Source organism: Triturus cristatus, chromosome 3_2 (assembly GCF_964204655.1).
Source record: "Triturus cristatus chromosome 3_2, aTriCri1.1, whole genome shotgun sequence".
Classification (NCBI taxonomy): Eukaryota; Metazoa; Chordata; class Amphibia; order Caudata; family Salamandridae; genus Triturus; species Triturus cristatus.
In genome coordinates, this window is record NC_140584.1 from 1,092,491,355 (window position 1) to 1,092,515,373 (window position 24,019).

At 42.3% G+C, this 24,019-nt stretch overlaps 1 protein-coding gene across 1 annotated transcript in view; it reads left to right on the forward strand.

The window, feature by feature from the left end:
• The window catches only part of NLK (nemo like kinase), a 1,424,501-nt gene that overhangs the window by 386,482 nt on the left and 1,014,000 nt on the right, over nucleotides 1-24,019 (forward strand). The window lies entirely within an intron of this gene.

Consider the following 24,019-nt stretch of genomic DNA (forward strand, 5'->3'; position numbering starts at 1 on the left):
GAGTGCAGATCTTTAACATATCTCTCCTTAAATCCCCAGATCAACAGATTGGTCTGCACCGGTGTTGGCATCATCAGGATCCTGAGGAATATCTTTCCTGGTCTTTCCTTTCCTTCTCGAAAGCAGGCAGCTGTGGCCTTGGTCTTGTCCAGACTGGATTATTGTAATGCGCTCTATCTGGACTTCAACAAGGGTTCCATCCAAAAATTACAGCTAGTACAGAATGCAGCCCCAGACTTGTAATGGATCTTCCCAAATTCCACCCTGTTGTGGCACCCCTTTGTAAGTTGCACTGGCTTCCCTTGGGAAAGAGAATTCTGTTCAAGGACCTTTGCCTTGTACATAAGGGTCTTTACAACTCAGGCCCAGAATGCATTAAATGGCTCTTCTAACGGTATGTCCCTACCAAACATCTGCGGTCTGCCAGCAACTGGCTGGTAGTTCCCAGGTTCAGGAGAGCTAGGTTTTTGGGAGGGGGGGGGGGGTGGCTTTTTCTGTTGCTGCCTCCAAGCTCTGGAGTTCCCTACCCCCTATCGATCTCTGGGTAAGACTCATACCTTTTGTTTTGTAAGGGACTAAGAACATGGCTTTTCACTCTTTAATTGCTTCTGTGTTCCTCTGGCCCCTGGATTTATCCTTAGCGCCTTGACGCCCTTGGTCAAAGTTTCCGTTCTATATGACTAATATTCATTCATTAATTCATATAGTATAATATCATCTGCATATAATGATATTGCGTTGGTTACAGATCCAATTGGTATGCCCTACTCCGCGGCTGTCATGCGTTATCTTTGTGCTAAAGGCTCCAATACCATTACGAAGAGGATGGGTGAAAGTGGGCATCCCTGTCTAGTACCCCTATGGATCGTTAGAGATATGTGCACTCGTTTGCTTCCGAGCTGTCGGGGCGGTGTACAGCAGTTTAACCCATTTCAGGTATTCCGCAGGAATCCCAAATCTGTCTAAGGGAGCTAGCATGTAATCCCAACTTACTGTCAAACGCTTGGCGCAAGTCAAATGAGAGACAGCCTACATGCAGAAATTGCTCTTTGAGAGCTCACATCACTTAATATAGTCTACGTACATTGTGGGCTGTACTCCTACTCGGAACAAACCTACACTGATTTGTGTGTATTAGCTTATTAAGATGTAGGTGCAGACAGGCTGCCAGCACTTTACTTAATTTTTTATATTCAGTGTTTAGAAGTGATAGGGGCCTATATGCCGTAATATCTGTGGGGTCTCTGCCAGGCTTTGGCTAGGAAGTTACAGGCGCCTGGATCGTGGTCCAGGGCAATGCACCTTTGTCCAACGCCACCATATATAGTTTTTTTTACTCGGGGTATTAACTCTTTTGCATATGCTGTGTAAACTTCTACACGGAGGCCATCCAGCCCTCGTGTTTTATTTCTCCGGAGATCCCTAATCGCCTTCTGGATTTCTTCCGCAGTAATTGGTAATTTCATCGCTTCCTGGTCTTCAGCGGTCAGGGTAGGAAGCTGCGCCTCCTGGAGAAAGTCATGGATGGCCTGTGCAGGTACACCTGGGGGGACTCTGTACAGGTACTCATAATATTCCCAGAATTCCTCATTTATTTCCACCTGGGTAGTTGCTATGGTCCACAGCGGGGAGTGAATATTCGTTATTGGGGTGCTGGAGGTGGGTCCCGGATTATTTTTGCTAGCAGTGTACTTGCTTTATCCACTTCTGTGTGAGCTCTCTGTGTATATGCAGCTCTGTTTATTCTATGTGTGCCTTCTGCTGGTTCTCACCCCCAGATGGGGTTGCTACAGCATCTTTTTCTAGGGTTCCAAGCTGGGATTCCACCTCTGTGAGGTCACGGGTAACTGTGTGCCTCGCTCCCACTATGGTCCCAATAATTGTTTCCCTCCCCACCACTTTGAATGCTTCCGATTCTATTATAGGCGTAGAGGCCGTGTCAGCAGTTTGGGACAGGTACTCGCCAACTATGCCGGACAATTGTCCTCTAAAGGCACCGTCTTCAAGCAATTGGGGGCTAAATCTCCATGTCTGTACCGTTGTGGGTATCCGTCCCCACGTGAGAGTGAGTTCAAGAGGGCTATGATCTGACAGTGTTTTTCCAAGTATGTGGTGTCTATTACATGCGGTAGAAGAGGGGGGGGCATAGGATACGAACTATTTGTGTGTGCAGTGTATGTATTGGGGAATAGAAAAACTTTTACATTTTTACTTTGCCATGCATCTATTGGTGCCCATCCTTGCGTTCAAGCCTCCAACCCTTAGGCCTGGTATATTGCAGCTGCTCCTGGAAGTGGGGGGTGTGATCTATCTAGTTGCGTTTGTAAGACTGCATTATAAGCCCCACCCAAAATCCATTGGTAATTGGCCCAATGCGCTAGCGCCGCACTAACTTTTATTAAGAAGGCTACTTGTTCCAAGTTGGGAGCCTAAATGCTACCCAGTACCACTGGCACGCCATCCAGCTTTCCTCTCACCAGCACATATCTGCCATCCGCATCTATGCGCTGATCATGTATCTAGAAAGGAACCTCCGCCCTGATCCACAAAGCTGCACCCCTTGCAAAGGCAGAATGTGTTGTATGGTGTAATTGATCTTTCCATTTTTTTCCGCGTTTTACAGGCCTCCAAGGCATTTAGGTTCGTTTCCTGCAGGAACACTATCTGAGATTTACGCCTGCCCAATTGTGCATGGGTACAGTGCTGTTTGTGGATATATCAACAAAAGGAAGGTGCACTCAACATAAGAGTCATACAGAACCATAATTGATGTCCATTAATATTTCAAATTTATTCCAGATAAGTAAACATAGACGGCATACAGCCAACGCGTTTCGTCCCTTTGCCAAGGAACTTCTTCAGGGCTGTGAGAATAACATAAAAGGACACAAATTATAGTACGACAACCAATGAAAAATGCACAACAACAATTACAAAAACAGATGTATAGCTCAATAAATACACATTAAACCAATACAAACATTAATATTGTCAACAATAACAAATAAATAGAGACAAGAACCAAGAATAAAACATACAAGGATACATGTAGCATATTCACAGAACAAACATCACATATATTTGGTTTATTAATAAAAAAGTATATATATATATAGACCTTTTAATAATTTGTTAAGCTTATATGACTGTTTCAAAATTTAAAAGTTAAAAAATCTTTTAATCCAAACAACGTTTGTTATATCCAGCCGTAAATGGCAGAGCAAACTGAAATAAACCATCAAGAGTTTTAAGAAATTTTGAAAAGTTTAGGTACAAGAAAAGTTCAGAACAGATATTTTTAATAAAAATAAGAGAAAGGAAAAAAGAAAAAGACAGAAATGAAGAAAGAACAAGAAAAAATATATATAACACCAAAGATCGTGAGAAATATAAAGTCAATATCATTGTATATAAATCTAAAACTAGATATAGTCTATATCAATAACTACTCCATAATAATAAAATTATGTTAATAATCTCACCTAAAGATCAAAACGATATGTTTAATCTTGCAAGAGCAACAGCAGAATAGCCTTAGGCAAACAGTCCAATTTTCGCAGAGAATTCAAGACATGTGTCTCCAAGTCTTATAATCCAAACAACAGAAAGATGGACAAATGCAGATTATATTACATCTGTCACATGGCTATTCAAGTGAAGAGCATTCTTAAAACGAAGAAAATTATTTTTAAATATTTTTAAAACGCGAACATTCATATTAAGTGGAGAAGCGGAATGTCAAAGTTTGTTGTCATAAGAGGCATCCGTCAATTAACCAAAAAACACCAGAAACATGTATAGACATTAAATCGTCACATATCTCACGCCAACATAAATCCTCAGCGATCTCTTATAAATTCCTTATTTTGAATAAGTTAAAGTGCAGGTAATAAACCTGAAATCACGAGAAAAATGCGACGGAAGAAATAGCGGATGTCTCACCAGAAATAAATTCAAAGGTCGTTTCCGTATTCAAGCTGAGTCATAGCATCAAGAGCGATAGTGTCATAAAGATTTCTAGGTTACTGTGGTAAGGAGTTTCATTGTAATTTAAATCCCAATCTGTAAACGAGAAACCAAAAAAAAGAAAAAACACTATTTTCAAAAAATAGCCCAACCATTGCCATTATGTCCAAGTCCCCATTGATCATAAATCCACATTATTCTGGACATCCCAGTTATTATCACTAGTTCAAAGAAAACAAAATATGCAGCATGAGGATTGGCAAGTAAGCATAGTACGCATTCCCAGTCAAGTTTCTAAACATCACTAGTATAACATAGCAACAGTACCCTAACCCTCCAGCTTATAGTCACTTGTTGTTAAAACAAGCGGAAAGGTACCAAACGCCAGCATGATGACTAACAGACAAAAATGTCCGCAATTCGCGGCAAATTTATAAAGGCTATCCCGATTTATAATGTAATCCAAAAAGATGCAATCTAATAGTATTCTGAGGATGATCATACAACTGATATCTATATTCACAGCAGTTTTTGCTCAAGTTCGCCAAAGACGCTATCCGTACTTTGCAAAGAATTTGTAAGAACCATTACAAGTGCAACGCAATAAACATGCCATAGCCGACTCAATCATATTCACTTACTTGTTGCGGTGGAAACGACAGCATGATAACTGACTAACAAACATTGCCCGCAAATCGCGGCAAGTTTTTAAACGATATACGGGTACAACGTGAGGAGACTCATTCTACGTAAATACGCGCCATAAACAAAAAGAGGAATCAAAAACGGACTATACATAGGTTCATTCCAATATCCTCACCATCTTACCATGGGTATAGGACATACAAACTTCAAACCCAAAGCAAAGTGCGCATAAGATTAACAATGTAATCTAATTGGATATAATCCTAATAATTAATTACAGATAGTTATAAAGTTAATACAGATATTTACCAAAGGTTTATTAATAGGTTATATAAAATATTCGCAACACATATACCACAGTCAGCTAAATTCACATGCATATCGAAAATAAAACCGACAGCATAGTAACTAAAAAACAAGTATAGCCCTCGGATCGCGGCATGTTTTTGAAAAGCTTAACAATTGCAACGTAGAGAGACACATCGTACGTAGTGACGCGCTATCAGCAAGAAAGGAAATAAAAAACGGACTTAACGTAGATTCATCTTGAAACCATCGCCATCTTAGTATGGGTGATGGGCATACGAAATTTGAAAACAATACAAAGTACGAATAAGTATTATAAAATAATCTATTCAGATGTAATCCTAAGACATTTTTAAAAGTCATACGGTATTTAGACACAGTGCAAAGTACAAATTGATATTATAATGGGCAAACGATATTAGAACACGATACAAAGTACAAATTAGTATTGCAATGCATTCTATTTGGATGTGGTCCTAAAAAAATCCCTAAATATAGTCATACAAGTAGTGCCAATACTTACAAAAAAACTCAATAAAGAGTAACCAAGAAAAAGTTCCTTTTTTTCAGAGCAGTCAGATAAGAAAACAAAGAGAACAGAAGGGAGAGTGAAAAGGGGAGAGAGAGGCACATATACTGTACCAAAACGTAGAGTATATATATTTCAACATAGGCAAGATGCCAGCACAAATAAGATAATAGAGGCACAATCCAAATCAATATACCCAAATGTATACATTGGGACAAATTCTCACAAGTTTTTTATATATATCATACACAGAAGAGAACCGACTCTAAATTTAATAAGGTTTCTAGAGTCTAATGCTGATCCCAGTACTTATCCGAGGAAATAATGGAGCTCTTTGTCCGTATTATGGCCCATCTGGGTGGCCCTTAGACGACATATCCATTTTGCCTCCCTTTGCCTGACCTGGAGCTCCCTATTGCCACCCCTGTTGCCAATTGGAACATGGTCAATACCATGGAACCAAAACATACTGTTATCTGGGTGTACTTTCTTATAATGTTCACTCAGGGGGTATCTGTCATCACCATTCAGTATCGCCCTACGGTGTTCCTGTATCCTGATTTTCAATTGGCGTACTGTACTACCCACATAAATAATTCCACAGATGCATCCCATTACATAGATAACATGTGTGGTATTGCAGTTTATAAAATGGAGTATATCCTATGTTCTCGTTGTGTTATAAGAGAAATTACAGATTTTATTTTTGCCAGAAGGGCAAATATTGCACGCTCCACATGTGAAAAAGCCCCTTGGTTTTTGAGGTAACCATGTGGCATTGTTGCTGGTAACGTAACTGGGGCACAAAGAGTTGCGTAATGACTTACCCCTTTTGTAGGCAACAGCGGGTACATTTCTAATGGAGTTTTTTAATCCCGGAATTTCCATTAAGACACTCCAATTTTTCTTAAGTATGTTATAGATTTTTCCACTATTAGTGTTACATTGTGTGATGAATCGAACAGTACTATTCGTCATCACTTTTTTCGATTTCTTTTGTTTCTCTCGGAGTGTGTCCTCTCTCTTTGTATGCTGAATTTTCTCTATTGTTTTGTCAAGGAGTTTATTTTTGTAACCTCTCTGTAAAAATCTCTTCTTAGATTCTGAAATATTGTAGAGATAAGTAGTTTCCTTGCTACAATTTCTTCTTATCCTGGTTAATTCCCCATAGGGGATATTTTGGACAACTGACCTTGCATGTGCACTATCTGCATGCAATATGCCATTGCATGCTGTATCTTTCCTATACAGAGTGCTCTGTATGGTGCCATCCTTGATATAAAAACTTGTATCAAGGAAATGTATTCTTTCTCTGTTATAAGCCATAGTAAATTGTACATTGTATTCATTGGTGTTTAAATACGTAAAATATTCTGTTAATGAATCCAAAGACCCAGACCAGAGACAGATGATATCATCTATGTACCTCCCCCAGAACACCATGTTATTAGTCCAGGGGGAGGCACATCTGCCCCAGGCATGCTCCCTCTCGAACCACCCCATGAAGAGGCAGGCGTAAGAAGGAGCAAACCTGGAGCCCATGGCGGTACCAAGTATCTGTTGAAACCAACACCTATCGAATAGGAAGAAATTGTTACCGAGTATGATATCCATAATTTCCATGATCATTTCATTGAACATATATAGGTCGGCGCTATCCTTGTCCAAAAAGGACTGTACCGCCAAGCAACCTAAATCTTTCCGTATACAGGTATATAGGCTTACCACGTCAAACGTGACGAACATCAGTTCTTCCGACCATTCATAGTCCTTAAATTTTACCAAAATGTCCTTACTATCACGGACATATGATGGGAGATTTACCACATATTTCTGAAGCTTTAAATCCACGAATTCAGAAAGTTTTTCTGTGGGTGAGCCCACCCCAGAGATTATTGGGCGGCCAGGGGGAAAAGGGTCTGGCTTGTGTACTTTGGGCAAGATATAAATACACGGGTAATTTGGATTATCTACCCTTAAGTACCTGAATTCGTTTTCCGTGAGCAGTGCAATATCTTTACATTCGGAAAGTCTCATGTTTATTACAGTAGCTAAGTTCGCAATTGGATTATGGGCGAGCTTTTTATAACACAAATCATTACTCAACTGTCGATTAATTTCACCCATATAATCACAGTGATTCATAATCACAACATTACCGCCCTTATCTGCCTCACGTATGACCACGGTATTATCTTGTTTCAACCTATTGAGCGCTTTCCTTTCTTGGGCGGTAATGTTGTGATATTTTGTCGAAAAACGTTTTCCAGATCCCTCCAAATTGTATAGTTCCTCACTCACTTTATTATAGAAGATATCAATATTAGGGTGGTAATTTGTAGCTGGCACAAATTTCGATTTAGGTTTAAAACCACTGTCAGTCATGTAATTTTGAGTGATATCAAGTTCATTCATAATAGAAAATATATCCTGATTGTCTTCATCGTCTAATGTCACCAAGCAGTGTATACCCCGAATATCGGCAATGGTGTGTGTTACATGTTCATTTGGTACTGCTAATTCTGTATTCCGGGTAAAAGACTGGGAAAAGTAATCCTTAAGTTTAAGGACTCGAACAAATTTATATAAATCTATATGTGCATCAATTACATCCCCACTCTGGGTGGGACAGAAGTTCAAACCCTTACTTAAGACTGCAATTTCATCTGCATCCAGTTTTTTATTTGATAGATTCACAATTTTCAAATCATTACCATTGTTCATGTCATTTGATATTCCAAAATTACATTCAGCATCGCTGTTTATTCTTTGGACCGTGCTACAGTCTTCCCCCTTCCTACTGTACCTCCTTTGGAGCCCCCGTTTCCCCCTCCTGCCTCCCCTCCGGGTTTTGATTGGTCCCTTTTTTGTTGTAACCTGTTGCTGATACGTAGTTTTGCGAGCTCCTTCTGGAAAGAAGAAGCTCCTTCCTCTAAAGGGACCTCATGTGATGTGTTGGACGCTAAGCTGTTAATAGAGGTGGAAGAAATGCTCCTTATTGAGCTAGAACCTTCACTCCCATCCTTCTCATCTCTGAGCCTTTTTTTGTCTTCCATTTCTTGCACATTATCAAACTTTTTTGCAAAAGTATATACACGACCATCATTATAGTCTGTCGTCCCTTTTTAATTTCCTTAACTTTTTGTCTCTAAGATACAATTGATGATCATCCATGACTTTCTTGAGAATAGCAAAATTCTTTTCAATAAGATCTTTTTGTTCTAAGTCATTGATTTCTTTCTCTATAGCTTCTATTTCTTCTTGAAGTTTTTCTCCTTTCTCTCTAGCGTGTTTGATCAGTATTTGCATCATAATTACCGATGCACCTTCAAGATTACCCTCCCATTCCTTAAGAAGATCTGCACGTAGATCCTCAAAAGTCGGGAAGATAAGAATCCTTAGGCCTCTAGGCACTTTTTTATTCTCTAAATATTGCTGAAGTGTCACCCCATCCCACCATCGGGAGAGTTCCTGTTTTTTTAGGCGCTCAAGTCTGAGAAACAATGTTTTAAGACTTGTACTAGGAGGGGTATCTGGTTGTGCAGGTTGTCGTGATTTACTTGTACCGAACAGATTAAGGGCCATTTCTTCCCTACCATCTCCAAATTTGGACATACTGGTAATTTTAAGTAAGATTGGGGAATAAGTGCAGAACAGTCCAAAAAATCAAAGATTTTGTAAAAACAGAAAAAAGCCACCAACGACATTATTGGACATCAATTATGGTTCTGTATGACTCTTATGTTGAGTGCACCTTCCTTTTGTTGATATAAACTTTGGATCTTTATAGCATCAATCAACGACGGATGCTGGAAGTGGATGCACCATTTTGTGGATAAACTAAATTTTGGGAATTTATGTGCTTAACCTTTGTCTGTCGTTGGTGGCTCTTTTCTGTTTGTAGATATAGCCCATGCCCCACACATTCCAGGTTGTAAATTTATACAAGGACGGTGTCGTCATTTGTGCTGAGTGTGTGCGTTAGTGGTGCTCCTATCTATTTCACGCCCTTCTTCAGCTAGTGTTGCATCTTGTGTTCCTTTCATACCTCTTGCAGACCTTTGTCAAAACTATCCAAATACAACTGTCCAACCTTAAACGAGTGTTCGAGCAAACATACGCCACCCATGGCAACATTCTAAACAAAGTACAGGCAATCGCCGGTGGGGAAAGTAGACCAGCCTTGGTAATCTTTGTGCCTTGGCAGCTCTAATGCAATGTTCCAGGGGAGGGTCCGAGCGGGAATTAAAGGGGAGAAACAAAAGAAAGAGGGGGGGATGTTTTGCTCTCGGGAACCGGGGCCGATTCCCCCCCCCCCCCCCCCCCCCCCCCCCCCTACAGGTAGACCATCCGTGCATATATCCGTTTCGGGTGGTTCCGCCTTTCTGTGTCTTGTCGGGACCTTGTATGTTTTAATGTGTACGAATATGCAAAGTGACTCTGTGGTCCCCACTCAAGGGAGCTTCGATTTTCAGTATTTGAAGGTCACCTCTTTAATCTTTTTATGTTTTACCCCTTTTTTGTGTGCTGTTGTCTTCATTTTAGCATGTCCCGGGCTATTTGGGGGATAACAGATGGGAACAGTGGTTGGCTACTTTCAGAGTCCGTGAGTGTTATCCCATCGGATGATGGTTCCAGTCTGGTGGAGGCCCCCGTCTTCCTCATTGCAGCTGCCGTTTGTAGCGCCAACCTCCTGGTCACTATTTTTTGTTCCAGGGTAGGTAAGCCCTCTGCCCCGTCGCGTTCGACTTACGCTTCCCTGCCTGCTACGACTCTGGGGCTGCCTGTAGTCATGTAGTATTTCCAAGTTAGAGAAGTTGGTTTCGATCCAGGACCAGGCCGCGTTTGCCTCCTCAAAGAAGTGCCAGGCCTGTTTATGCATGACCTTGAGTCTGGCTGGGAATAGTAAGGCATATCGCAGGTTAAGTTACTCCAAATGTTTTGTGACTCCCAGGAAAGCTCTCTTTGACTCTGGACTTGTATGGTGTTGTCAAGGAAGAGAGAAATCCTGGCGTTTCCGTACAAAATTGGTGCGCATTCTTGTGCTTTCCGTAGAAGTGTGTCTCTGTCTTTTTATTTCAAGATTTTAGCCACCATAGGCTGTCGGTGCTCTAGGTGCACGATTCCCAGTGGGCACTCTATGCGCCCTCTCCACGCTGAACATTGCAGACAGACTTTCTACTGTCACTGCGGTGCGCAGCCAGTGCTCTATAAATTGCATTGGGTTGCAAATTTTGCGAATATGGTTCCTATGTGCACAGCCTTTTGCATTATTCACCTGATTTTGTAGGTCTGCTACTTGTTTCTGTAGTTGTGTGACAGTGTCAGATTGTTCTTTGCGCCAGGGATTGTTCTCTGACAGGGTCATGGAGTGCTTTTGGATTTTTTTGGACACGTTTTTGTGGTCTGCTCGCAACAAACTCACATTGGTAGTTAGTGTGCCAAGAGTTTGCTCCACTACCATTCTAGGTTCTCTGATTTCTTTCAGTATTCTGTCCAGTTTGGCTGAGGACAATAACTCCTGGGCAGGGGTGTCCGGAATCTCCTCCATCAACAGGGGTGAGTCATTTGCGGCAGTGGAGGTTGATTCTCCTGGGTTGCCCTGGTCTGCCTGCTTTCCCTTGGGATGTCCCATATTGATGCCATGGGAGGGTGTCCGCCAGGAGTCAGGGGGGCCTCTGGTGTCAGGACAGCGGAGGGGAAGAGATCCCACCGTGGCTCGCCGAATTCTGGATGGCACACTGATTACACTGCTTTGTGTCTAGATGTGTGCCTATAATGGTAAGCGTGCATAGCGCAATGCTTTATTGTAATCTAATTGTTCTTGCGCAACACGTGATGTATTGTAATGTACTTTGTTATTCTTTGAATAAGTGGCTCACGCATGGTGGATCCGTTTAGTGGAGGTTCGAACGATGCTCCTCAGTTGCTGTTCGTGCTTTCCACTGAGGGGATGCTTCGTGCGCTGGCTGGAGTTATCTTTCAATAAAATACTTCTTTAAACTACCTTGGATTTCCTGGATTACTGCCGTTACATTTGGCGACGATCAGGGAGTGACTCCACCCACGCAGAGGATTAATTTATTTTCACCACCTTCGTCACGCTTTGACTGCTTACCGTCTCTTTAAAATCCGGTTACCTTCGACGTCCTGTTCTTCGACGTTTCCTGTTTGGATTCTAGTATTGCCGTACATCAAAGGGTTTGACTCGGAAAAGGTACGTGAAAATTTAGACTTTGCGGAGCTCCCATTGGCCCGCACTCTATTTACATAATCGGAATACATAAGCGGCTATGCATGTTATCTGAGGCACTTCCTGATTGGCCAGTGATTCCTCAGAGTAATAATTACGCCTACCGCTGTGACTGGATAGAGCGCATTTAGTTAAGCACATATACGACCAACCACGGCAAGTTTCCTTTTGAAGAACTCTGCACACGCTGACGTTCATCAGTGCCACCTTCCTGATAACAGATACATTGTATCATTTAAAGTCTCCGAAGCATTTTGACAGTGCGTTTGATTCATTTACAGAGACGCGCACGCTTAACTGTTCCTTTTTCATTTAAAAAACGTTTCTAGCGCGTTAGCAATTTGAACTGCTAAATCCTCCGAAGTATTTTGACAATGTATTAGATTCATCTTCAGCGACGTGCACGCCTAACTGTTTTTCTTTTCTCCCAATTAAAGAAATGTTTCCAGTGCGTCAACAATTTTAGCAGCGACGCGCACGCTACAAATAATAAGAATTAAAGCTTACTCAATTTACAGTGTGCCGAGATCTTCAACAGCGACACACGCTTTATAAACAGTTTATCAGACATTTACTCAAGCACAGGCAGACTTACACTTTCAGTGATCCATACTATTTAACAGTTGTGTGTCAAACCTTCAGCAGCGACACACGATTCATTTAATTATACTAATGTTTTTTTTTACCATCATTTGACATAATTCAATATTTTGCTTATATATGTTTTATTAGTATTTTGTTTTATTCTTGGAACGTTGTGATGACTAATGTTCAACAAATTACCCAGCCCCCTCCATTCCTCAGCAAACCTGGTAGTCCTGAAATAATTTGGTCAGAATGGTTTAGGATTTTTGAAAATCATTTAGTTGCTATTGACGCTGTTGGTTACTCTCCTGCTCGTAAGTTTGCATTGCTATTTGGATGTCTTGGTCAGGCTGCTCAAAGGATTTTCAACAGTATTGTTCCTATTCCACCACCAACATCTCATGCAGGTGATTGGCAGTGGAATGTCTATCTGGAAGCAGTTGCACGTCTTAAACAATTCTCAGATGAACCAAACATCATGCTAGGACGACATAATTTTTATAGCAGAAAGCAAAAAGAGGAAGAGAAAGTGGAAGAGTATATATCTGCCCTCAGAGTTTTGTCAACCACATGTGATTTCGGACCACTGTCTGATAATTATATCAGGGACCAGTTTGTTTTTAACTGCGCTTCACGTAAAATTGAGGAGAGAATTCTAGGATGCAAAAACCCTTCTCTATCTGAGGTAATTGACTTCGCCTTAAGCTTTGAACGTTCCACTCTCTCCAGTAAAGTGATAGACTGCTCTAAAAGCGGAGTTAATCTCATTTCGTCATCAGAAACAGACAAAGACAATTACTTATGCTCAGTAAATGTTAAAAATAGGCCTGCTAAATTCGTTCAAAAGAAACATTCTTTGTTTTGCTACAGATGCGGATCTAAACACCACATTGGCAATTCCCCAAATTACCCTGCTATCAACAAACAATGTGCTATTTGTTAAAAAAAAAAAAAAAAAAAATGGGACACTTTCAGCTAGTATGTAGAAACGTTAGAAAATCACTTAACGTAAGCTGTGTTGATCCAGATGTTGAAGCTTGTGGTAATTCACTTAGCAACGTAGTCATAACGTTAGACTGTGATGGTAAAAAGAATTCCATAAAAGACCCCTTATGTTCGGCTATAATTGACAATGTTCCCTTCCAGGTGATGGGGGACTCGGGGTCTCCTATTACGGCCCTGAGAGATGCTACTTTTTAGGATTTATGGAACTGGAAGGTTTAACTCCTTCCATCTGATGTAAACTTTAAAGCATTTGGGGAAAATGACATAAATATGTTTGGGTATTTCTCAGGTTTAGTACAATGCCTTGGTAGAGAAACCATGACAAAAATGTATGTTGCTGAGAAAGGTAAGAATATTATCGGATGGAAAGATCTTGCTCGCATGGGCCTGTATTTGGTTCCTGGTGATGAGAACCCAATCAAGGTAGGGGAACTTCCAGTTTGCAATATTGAGTGCAACATTTCTGGTAGAGATTATAAAACTTCTAAAGGAGATTATTTCGGAGTTCGAACCAGTATTTAGCAACACAGTGGGTATTGTGAAGGGTTTTGAGCACCGCATTAGATTAATTCCTGGGGCACAACCTATCTCACACAAGGTACGCTCTGTCCCTTTAAGTGTGAGGAATGAATTAAAAGAAACTTTAAAGAATTTGTGTGACCAAGGAATTATAGAACCCACCGATTCTTCTCAATAGGTCGCACCCATCGTGGTCGCACGCAAAAAGTCTGGTGAGATCAGGCTTTGTGCGGACTTGTGCGCCTTAAACAAAAATATTTTCGTAGACTGTCACCCTCTCCCTAGAATCCATGAGTTATTAGCAAATCTAGGGGGTGCTTAATGGTTTTCCCTTATCGACTTGAGATCGGCTTACCATCAAGTTTCTTTATCAAAAGAATCTCAAGAATTGACAACTTTTGTTACCCCCTTCGGTGCTTACAAGTTTTTACGACTTCCATTCAGCCTAGCATCGGCAGGGAGTGTTTTTCAAAAACTCATGGATACTCTGTTTAGTGAAATCAGTGTCGTACAGGCTTATTTAGATTATATTTTGATTTGTACAAAATCATTTGAGAAGCATAATATGATTTTAAAATGAGTTTTCAATTTTTATGTAAAAAACATGACTGTACATTCAGATAAGTGTAAGTTCGCAGTCCAAGAACTGGAGTATTTAGGTCACACAGTTTCCGAACAAGGGATCAAACCTAAATTTTCAGTCATTAGGGCCATTGAGGATGCCAAACACCCCACTGATAAAGACTCCTTACGGTCCTTCTTAGGATTAGCCGAGTATTATGCTAGTTTTGTCCCCTCATATGCTCAAATAGTCGAACCTTTACGCATGCTTCTAAGGAAGGGTAATAGTTTTAACTGGTCAGCTGACCTAGAAAAAGTTTTCAGCAATGTTAAAAAAAAATTGATTGTGTTGGTTCAAGCCTTACATGTTTTCCGGGACGATTGTACATCTATCATAACCGTAGATGCTAGCATTTCAGGTCTTGGGGCAGTGCTTACACAAAGGGTAAATGGTCATGAGCAAACTGTAGCTTTCGCATCAAGGTCACTCAAGTCATTTGAACAACAGTGCAGTACTATCGAAAGGGAAGCATTGGCATGTGTGTGGGCAGTGCAGAAATTTTAAATGTACATTTGGGGTCGGAAAGTTGAACTCGTAACGGATCACAAACCCCTGACTTATATTTTTGACAAAGTAAATTCTCCTTGTATGTCTGCCAGGCTAATGAGATTAGTGTCCGGGTTACAAGAGTTCCATTTCAATATTAAACATATCCAGGGGGGAAAGAATTTCCGAGCTGACTGTCTTTCAAGATTGTCAATGATCAAAGATGATGACGAAGATATCTCTTCTGAGGACATATAGTGTGTTGCAGTAGTAGATGCAGTTTGTGAATATGATTCAGTTTTGTCGGAAAAAGATTGTAATTCGGCTTGCGAGAAAGATGTAGTCCTTCAGAAAGTTATTGATTATTCCACTCATTGTTGGCGTGAGTCTAGGTGTTTAGAAGGTGATTTACGTGTATTTGCTCAAGTTTCTGAAGAACTTTCAGTAGAGAACGGTATTGTTCGAAGGGGGGACAAGTTTGTTCCCCCATCTAATTTACGTCCCTTAATTGTGAACAAGGCTCATCAGGGACATTTAGGGGTCACTAAAACCATTATGAAAATAAAACACCACTACTGGTGGCCTTCCTTAGATACCCAAGTGAGAAAGACAATCGATGATTGTCCTGAATGTCTTTTATCAGACAAACACTGGCAGACTCTTAAAGTCCCTTTACATCCCACTGAATTTCCACGCTCTTCTTGGAAAAGGTTGGTCTAGATTTTTCTAGACCTTATTCCATTTTAAATCAAGAGAAGAAATATGTCATTTTAATGGTTGACTATTTTTCAAAGTGGATGTACCATGATTTTGTAAATGCCCCTGATACTGACATAACAATTTAATTTTTAAGTAACGTTTTTCTTTTCGAGGGTTCTTCCAAAATCATTGTTACTGATAACGGTACCCATTTTGTGTCCGAAAAGATGTGCACATTTTTTAAAGAATTAGATAATCAAACCCGAATTCTTTTCATCCTAGTTTAGGTGGCCTTTCTCCCTTGTTACCATCTTAACAATCCCATCTCTTACTCCCAAATTATACTGGCAATCAGCTCCCCCCTGTCACTCCATCTATTCACGTTAAGAAAGATACAAAGCAGACAGCCAGTACTAGGGCTTACCTTTCTAATCCAACTGTGAAGCCTTGTTTGATTTCTAGCTCGTCAAACCCTTCTAGACTGGCCAAACTACCAAGTAGCATTCCTGAGCCTTGTTCTTTCTTTCTTTCCTTCTTGCAGGGTCCAGACCCCCAATGTTCCCAAGCATCCCACTGTTTTCATGGTTCGTGTCCCTGCTTTTGTGGGAAGAGAGGATGAAGGTTCTCTCATAAACAAGGTTACATATTGGATTCGCCATGTTAGGGGCTGCCGGTCCCTAATAAGGAATGATATAGTCGGGGCCCAAAGGTGTAGATCTGAAGATAATCTTACTGATACCATCGAACTCACCTTGGCCAGCCACCCATTGGCCGGGGGTCTCTTGGCACTGGAATTTTGAACCTCTTCTCTAGGTTCTTCTCCCATCCAGTTTAGGCACTTTCCTTTTGTCGAACCATTAATATCGAGGGGTTTTGAATTAGATTCGCTGAAAGTGGGTCAATCCACTTTTGACAACAATGATTGACTAACCTCTGTATCTTTAGCTACGAACTCTTATATTGTTATTCCATTAGTTCAACCCCAAGACAATATTGTCCTACCCCGCAATACCTGTGAGAGTGTTGTTGATAGATCGAGTGATTTTTTTACCATGTGAAATGTTTGTCCATGTTGATGATACCTTATCGCTCTCCACTTTTAATCTCAAAATAATCTCATGGAACATTGCGGGTTTATGTAACAAATTGTTGCCAGACTGGAATAATTACATTGAAGAACACGACATATGTATTTTTCAGGAGACCTGGAGTCTAGTGCCAATATACAAAACTGGCTTTACTTGTTTTTTTTTACCAGCAATTTCCAATGGTCGTGGGCGACCCTTGGGGGGGGTCTCATTGTCTGGGTTAGCATTAACCTTAATTGTAGGGTAAAACATCATGAGTGTATATCCCCGGATTTGATGCGGTTAACATTGACAGGGGTTAGAGGTGGACCGGTCATCGAGCTTTTTAATGTCTATGTTAGAGGTACGAAGGGTGGTCTAAAGTCGCCACTTGTTACAGCTTTGGGTGACGAACTTACCTCCTGTCTGCCTAACTCTTTAATCATGGTGGCAGGGGATATGAACTGCACCTTCGAACCTTTGGCCTCAGAAGATTTGCTTGAGACAGAGGTTGAGGATGCCAGGTGGGGCATACCATCCTTGACTTTACCGCCAATCAAGAAGTGGACGCAGTTGGCCATCCAAATGAATCAATCAATCACATTTATAGAGCGCGCTACTCACCCGTGAGGGTCTCAAGGCGCTGAAGGGAGGGGGGGGGGTGCTGCTACTGCTCGAAAAGCCAGGTCTTGAGGTGTTTCCTGAAAGTGAGATGGTCCTGGGTCAGTCGTAGGTGTGCGGGCAAGGAGTTCCATGTCTTGGCTGCCAGGTAGGAGAACGATCTTCCTCCGGTGGTGGTTCTCTGAATCCGTGGGACGGTGGCGAGGGCGAGGCTGGCGGAGCGGAGCTGGTGGGTGGGTGTGTAGAACGAGAGGCGGTTGTTGAGGTATTCTGGGCCCATGTTGTGGAGTGCTTTGTGTGCGTGGGTGAGCAGCCTTAACGTGATCCTCTTGTTGACGGGGAGCCAGTGCAGATTCCTCAGGTGGGCAGATATGTGGCTGTGGCGAGGGATGTCGAGGATGAGCCGTGCGGAGGCGTTCTCTATGCGCTGGAGACGTTTCTGGAGTTTGACTGTGGTTCCTGCGTATAGGGCGTTCCCGTAGTCCAGACGGCTGGTGACGAAGGCTTGGGTGACAGTCTTTCTGGTTTCGGTGGGGATCCACCGGAAGATCTTTCGGAGCATTCGCAGGGTGTTGGAAGCATGCGGACGAGACGGCGTCGACTTGCTTGGTCATCGTGAGGGAGGAGTCCAGGATGAATCCCAGGTTGCGTGCGTGGTCCGTGGGTGTGGGTGCGGTGCCCAGTGCTGTGGGCCACCAGGAGTCGTCCCAGGCGGATGGGGATTGTCCAAGGATTAAGACCTCCGTTTTGTCCGAGTTGAGAATGCCCTATCACTTGAATTTGGTCTAAGAGCCGCCAATGGCAGAACGCCTTCTGATATTCTTGGTGCCAATACTTTTAATAGAGCAACATGCCCCTCGCGAATCGATTATATTTTAATTGATTATAGACTATGGAGACATTTAGTAGTTCTGGTTGTAGTTCCTACTATTGAAAGTGATCATAATTCCTTATGTTTGTCTATGAAGAATCCTTGGTCTCCTGACTCCTTTCATTCTGGTACTGGTCGAATCATGTCTTCTAAGGAGGTAGTTACATCTAATTGCAGGAGGTACCTGAAATGGCCGAAAATCGTCTGCGACGTCCAAAAACTGAACGCTATAAAAGGTCTTGTTGGCTAAAACCACGGAACTACAGATAGCATGTAGTGTCATGGATGGGCCCCCTAACACCGGGAGTATCTACCTAGATACAGTAGAGTTGATAGGCTCTTTTTTCTTGGTACCACCCTCTTTTAGTAACTCAAACAAGCCCCCCAAAGTTTCAGGTTTATGGTATAACTCGGAGTGCAGACAAAAAAAGTGTCTCTTGATAGCTGCTGTTAAGAAACGCGATTGCCATCTGGTGCAAAGCGCTAGAAAGGATTATAAAAAGGCAGTACTAGGAGCTAAGCGTGCCTGGGAAGAATCCTTTTGGTTAGATCTAAGGGCTGCCAGTCTGGCCAAAGATGGAAATGCCTTTTGGAAACTGTTCAGGAAGTCCAAAGGCCTGGACTCCGATACAATTCCCAATCATATTACGAACCAGGAGTGGTTCGATCACTTTAAAAAACTCTACTCTGGGGATGTTGCTCATAGCCTAGGTGACTTTCCTGGTTCTTCTTTGTCATCTTTCGTTTTAGAGACATATGATCCATTTGTAGAACCTGAACTTTTGGCTGCTATTAATAAAATAGTCCCAGCCAAGGCTTCCGGACCAGACGGCCTCCCTGGTGATTTGTTCCGAGCCGATCCCCAAAATTGTGCCAGGTATTTCACCACCCTGCTTAATGCTCTCCTTAAAGGATCCCCCGTCCCAGAATCATGGAAAGGGGCGGAGGTGATCCCAATATTTAAAAAGGGACTTAGGGAAGACTCTGCCAACTACCGACCCATCAGCCTCATTGATGCTGGTCAGAAGGTAGTTGGCAGGGTCTTGCTAGAGAGAATCTTGACATGGGCCAATGATAACAACATCCTGACAGATTACCAGGCGGGTTTTAGAGCAAACACGGGTACCATTGACCAGGTCTTTAGGCTCCTTCTTTTGTATTGGAAGGTGGTCTCGATTGGCAAGGGCAGTCTTTATTTGGCATTCATAGATTTAAAGACTGCCTTTGATCTAGTCCCTCGTGACCACTTGTGGTTGGTCTTGAAGGAAATAGGTGTTCCGTTGCCTATCCTAGACCTTTTGATTCGTCTTCATGAGGGCAACTATGCTCAGGCGAGGTGGGGCTTTCAGCAACAGAAAACGGATAAAATCCCTGTTAATAGGGGAGTATGCCAGGGCTGTGTTATGGCTCCCACCCTATTCTCTTTATATGTGAATGGGGTGGTAAGTTTCCTGCAGGAAACTCCAGCTGATGCCCCGACCCTGACGGGTGATAAAGTTCCTGCCCTACTTTTAGCCGACGACACCCTGCTAATTTCTAAAACCCCGGCAGGGTTGCAAAAACTTTTGGATAGGTTCTATCTTTTCTGCAGATTGAGAGGCTTGACTATAAACACCTTGAAGACCAAACTTCTCTCGTTTAATCCCTGCAGATCCCTTAAAATAACTCCTACTTTGGATGGAGTCCCCTTGGAGCTTGTTAATACTTTTGATTATCTCGGAATCAGAATTTCAGACAGACTAAGTTGGAGACCCCATATTGATAAAATGCTCTTGAATCACAAGCGGGTTACGGGAGCATTTGGGAAGGAACATCGCTCTTCGCAGAGCAGGCCCATTGCTCCCGCCCTTGTGATTTATGCTGCTAAAGATGTCAGCTCGGCACTTTATGGTGCCGAACTCTGGGGTTTTGATAATGTCGATGAAATTTCAAGATCTGAAAGCAAATTACTTAGGGACTTGATCTCGCTCCCAAGGGGCACTCCTCTTAAGCCCCTGATGAGCGACATGGGCAGGCGCTCATTTAGGGATCTTGCTAGATTACGCCCCTTGCTTTTTTGGACCCGCCTATGGCGCACCCCCGAGCTATCCAAATACGTTGATGGCCTTAGAGAAGTGATGAGCGCGACGGGTTCACATAGGATTGGTTGGTTGAGAAATGTCAAAAAGTCTTTTCTTTCAATGGGCTTAAGAGAAGTTTGGGAGTCTGGAAAACACTTGAGCGGGGCTGATCTCAAGAAGGCCTATTGGACCTGGATAGATGACGAGGAGAATAGCACTCCCAACCTAGGTAGATTGACTGGAGATTTCTACACAAACAGGTGGTAAGGTTGGAGTGCTATCTTGATTTTATACAGAAACCTAGAGATAGGACACTTTATACCCAGTTTAGGTTTGACACACTCCCTACTCGTGAGTGTACTAGTAAATGGAAACCCCCCCATCAAACTATTGCAAATTGTCCATGTTTTCTCTTTCTGCTGTGTGCTAATTGGTTGACACTATTTAACCTTAAGTGCAACTGAGCCTACAAAAACGCATATGCATTTACCACACATTTCGTTGTTAGGGCATGCGTGTTAAAGGCATATATTTGTTGTTAAATCCTGCATAGTCCTCATCAGTCTTTATTCGATTTTAAAAGATCATAAAAGACACAAACATAGAACAAGACATCACATCTGGTGCCCAATACAATTAATAAAATCCAGCAATAAATACTTAAAAAGAGCATTAAACAAGTCGAAAAGACTACAGAAATAGAATCTACATAGTTAAGTATCAACTACATCTACTACAAAGTAAAAGAATATCAATTAAAAAAGAAAACCCACATCCCATTATTTATATGTTTATATGTTTTAATAAAAGTACTTCTGATGTTTACTTAGAGGCTTTTTGCCTTAGGTTCCATGCCCACCCCAAACATTTAGCTAATGCTATAGAGATAATTGGTAAAGTGCTTGTGCGTAAGATTCTTAGTGCAACAGCACTGCTCCTAGTGCCTAGAGTCTTGCACATTGGAGTCAACCAAACTCGTCTTGGGGTAGCAAATACAGGGCAGACAAACAGGAAATGGGCGGTTGATTCTGCTTGTAGCCCACAAGCGGGACATATTTCCTCGCATGCACTAGCCCATCTTCCTGTGAGAGACCTAAGTGATAAAGATCCAGCTCTGAACTGAAAATAAAGTTTCCTATCACCAGGTTTGGTAACCATGTCCCAGTACGGTTCTAGAGCAGGTATAGTTTTTACCTCCAGATAACAACCGGTCATCCCAGAGGAATTTGCTCTGCTCCATACGTGATATGCAACTCGTTCCCAGTACATAATTTTCAAGGATTTCTTTGAAGGCAACAGAGCAGCCGCTGGGTCACTCCACAGCCCCTCCATACCCAGGTCAATCAAGGTCTCATGGAGGTTCCTCAACCATTCGATCTTGTGGAACACATCTAATTTTATAACATCCATGAGCCCTTTGGCATAAGGGAAGAGCTCTGGAGTGGTCCAGAGCCTCCGTCAGTATAAAACCGGACGCAGTTTAGCTATATCCATAATGGCCTTCCTACCTAGTTCGTATCTTAAAGGTACCAAAGGGGTACTCTGGGGAAGACCAGTTATGCTACGAAAGAATTTATTTTCAACTACAGTTAAAGATGTTAGCTGGTCGAACCCCCATAGCTCTGCCCCATACAGCGCAGAACTTAGGGCCTTGGCCGCATAGACTTGGAGCACTGGTTTTATTGGTTTAGTAAAAGATTTTTTTATGCTCCCGATATTTGTCTGAATTTCAGGGCAGCCATCTCTGTGTGCTTACTCCATTTGTTATCTTTTGCTACGTGCATACCTAGATAAACAAAGTTATTAACCATTTCTAACGGTTGCCCGTTCATAAAAAACTTTTTCCCTCTATAGCTTGGATGTGGGTTAAAAGCCATGAGTTTCGTTTTGGCCACGTTCACCTCCAGACCATGACCAAGACAAAAATCTTCAAACACTAGCAGAGCTCTTTGCAGGCCACTCTGAGTTTTTGATACGATAAGCGTATCATCTGCAAACATCAATATCGGAGTAATAACTCCGGCGAACTTTGGGGCATCTGTATTGGCGCTAAGCATACATTCTACTATCCCGTTAATATATAATGAAAAGAGTGTGGGGGCCATGGTACAACCTTGGCGCACACCACGCTCTACCGGGAACTCAGGAGTAACATCTCCAGGGCCTCCCCACTGTACTTTAGCAAAGTTAGTCTCATGTAGCCTCATTACCAGGGTCAAAATTTCTGCGGGCAGCCCTAACATAGTAAAAGCTTGCGTCGTAAAAACACATTTGTTGTAAAGCCCTCTTTGTAAAGGCATGTGTGATTCATCTTATATTGTAAAGGCTGTAGCCCACTGTACCTGCCTGAGCCCTGCTGGGCTCTGCTAGAGTGGGTTCCTTATCCCCAAGTTATGTCTCCACTGGTCTTGGACCCCTGTTAGGCATCAGTTGAGCTCCTCCTGAGAAGAAAGGTGAAATCCTGAAGTTGTTGGCTCTTCCTAACCGATAACAGGCCTATTCGCGCCAGGACTCTACCGCCTGCAATGACTGCCAATATGAAGCTTTGGTGAACCAGACTCTTTACTCTACACTGACCACCAGCGATGACCACCAACACAAGGCCTGCTCAAGAGAATGTTAACAGAGTGATCCAACTAAGTTCAGTGGGGCATAGAACTAACAAGTGCCATTTCAGAAGAAGCCCTTATTCACGTCTGTCGCCTAAGCAGGGAAGCTCATCAGAGTATTAGTTAGTATATCTGAGCTTTGGACTGGCGGGATGAGGACCTAGCCCTCTCTACAGGAACACCACAAACCTTTTGCCTTCACTCCTTTTCTTTGCTGAACCAGTGTTTGTTGACTTTTAGGAATCTCTGCACTTTACCACTGCTGTCCAGTGCTAATTCGCTTGCACTCTCTCCCAAAAACATGGTCAATTCGGACCTCACCTAATTGGCACATTTAATTTGCTTGTAAGTCCATAGTAAATAGTGCTACATGTACCCAGGGCCTGTAGATTAAATGCAACTAGTTGGCCTGCATCACTCATTGTGCCAACCACTAAAGTAGCCCTTTAAAACCTCTCTCAGGCCTGCAGTTGCAGCCTGTCATGCAGTTTTAAATTGCCATTTTAACCTAGCACAATAAACCTTTGGCCAGGCCTAAATCTTCCTTATGTTAATATAAGGTAGGCCCTAAAACCCATAGGGCAGGGCGCGGGATATTGAGAAAGTAGGACTTGAGTTCAGGTTTTACATGTCCCAACAGTGAAAAAGTTCTAAAGTTGTGTTTCACTATTCTAAGGCCTATCTCTCCCATAGACTAACACTGGGTTACCATATTACATTTATAAGTGAGAACTTCAGATTTCGGAGCAGATAGTTATGCTGTTTACACTGAAATGTAATTTACAATCATCTTTATTGGTAAAGTTGGATTTTAAGTTACATGTTTGAAAATGCTTCTTTAGAAAGTTGGCTTTTTCGTGCCAAAACCAAATCTGGTGATGATGCTGTCCTACTGCGGACCTCGCACTGTAGCACCTGGCAGCGTCTGATTGCTGGCTTCAACAGTGCCGATGCAGCACCTCGCTGTTTCCAATCAGCAGGTTCACTGGAAGCGATGCGGCAAATCCTGACACAAGTCCACGCATTGCAGCACCTTGCTGCTCTTGGTAGGCAGCGCCACCAGAACAGAAGCAGGACTCCACATCACAGCACCAGGGACAAAAGGTCCAACTCCTAGCGGGCGAACCTAGCCCTGTACCCGGTCTGCACTCCATTGGGGTCAGCTTGAACTTGTGT